Below are 1,615 nucleotides of genomic sequence, written 5' to 3' on the forward strand. Positions count from 1 at the left end.
GGGGGAAGGGGGCGCGGCCGCCTCGGCGCGCGGTTCGTGTCCTGGGTCTCACAATGAGCCCAGCGGATGTGCTGGCCGTGCGAGACGGAAGGACAGTCCGCGTGGGCGTGGGACCCGGGAGGGGACCCGCAGTGGGTTTTGGGGCCTGGGGTTCTGCCTCTCGACAAGTGTCACTTTTGATCCTTGGCTCTGGGACTTGAAGCCCGGCCAGAACTTCCTGCAGAATGCACACCCACCCGTCTCAGCCAACAACTTCATTTTCCTCTTCGACCTCCCATTCTGCGCACCCCCGCCCCGCCCCTGGCAACCCTTCCCAGCTCCTTGCAACGCGGGCGAGCGGGAAGCGAGGATCGATCTCCCCCAGCTGCTGCCTGGTTTGTTCTTCGGGAACGTGGAGATTTAAAGGGCCCTGGAAAGCCATTCATCCTCCTTCGGTTTATTTAATATTTCTCGGGCTCAGAAACAGACACCGCGGGGCTACCTCCTGGCAGATGCTGCGGTTTATTTTCTGGGCCTCCCAGACTTTTTCCCTGGGCCAGCAGGACGGGGATTTAGGGTACCAGGCACCGAGAGGCCGCAGCTGTCAGGCTAAGCCAGGAGCCAACACAGGTCGTGACATATAGGACTAGGCAGGCTCCTTGCATATTTTTCTAAACCACTCCCTCAGTGTGGGAAGTCCACATTTTATTTAGCTGGAATTTAATCCCTTAAACTGTCCTAATACAGAATTCATCTCGTGCATTAAATAATCTTATGTCATGTTAAATTGCACTTATTTGTCTCATAAATAAATTAATATAGAACAATTAGATGTGTTATTATAATAATATCGTGTATCTTATTAGTTTATTTTCCCTCATAAAATACATAGGTATGAAATAAATTCAATATATTAAAGTAATAACACACAGCTTATTGGCTTGTGTGTTTATTTTCCCCATAAATAAGTGAATATACAATATATTAAAACCACACTATACATCTCATTGGGCTGTGTGTTTATTTCTCCATAAAATATGCCCACAGGCAGTGTTCAGCATCTTAAAAATCACAGCACATGAGCCATCTCCACACTAGCGAAATGAAAGGGACATTCAACTGGGGCTTTGATTTCTACGGACAGCCAAACTAGATGATTTGGTCTAATTAAAAATGCTCTTGCAACTATAGCAGGTTGTTACACAGATCAAGAGTAGCAGAAGGATCTGGCTAATTACCCACCTTCCAGCTTTCTTTGGTCAAAAGGAGAGCACCCTTCATCAATGCCAAAAAAACACAGGCACTGCTCTGCTGGAGGGGAGCCCCCAGCCTGGGGCCGGGAGCTGCGATTCTCAGGGGCCTGGCTGCTCCTTGGATCAGCAGCATCAGGCATTACCTGTGAGCTGCTCGGAAATGCAGATTCCTAGGTTCCGCTCCAGACCTGCTGGATCAGAATCTGCACTTCCTCAAGTCCCTATGTGACTGCTGGGGACATTAAAGTTGGAGAGGAATGCTAGCTCCAGTGTCACCTTACTTCTTTCCTGCTTTCTTCCAGGCTGAAGATTTTTTTTTTTCTTTTTTTTTTTTTCTGGCCACAGGCTTCCAACCCATTCAGATTCCGGGGAGTGCACTGCCA

This window comes from Chinchilla lanigera, unplaced genomic scaffold (assembly GCF_000276665.1).
Source record: "Chinchilla lanigera isolate Chin_1 unplaced genomic scaffold, ChiLan1.0 scaffold00050, whole genome shotgun sequence".
Lineage (NCBI taxonomy): Eukaryota > Metazoa > Chordata > Mammalia > Rodentia > Chinchillidae > Chinchilla > Chinchilla lanigera.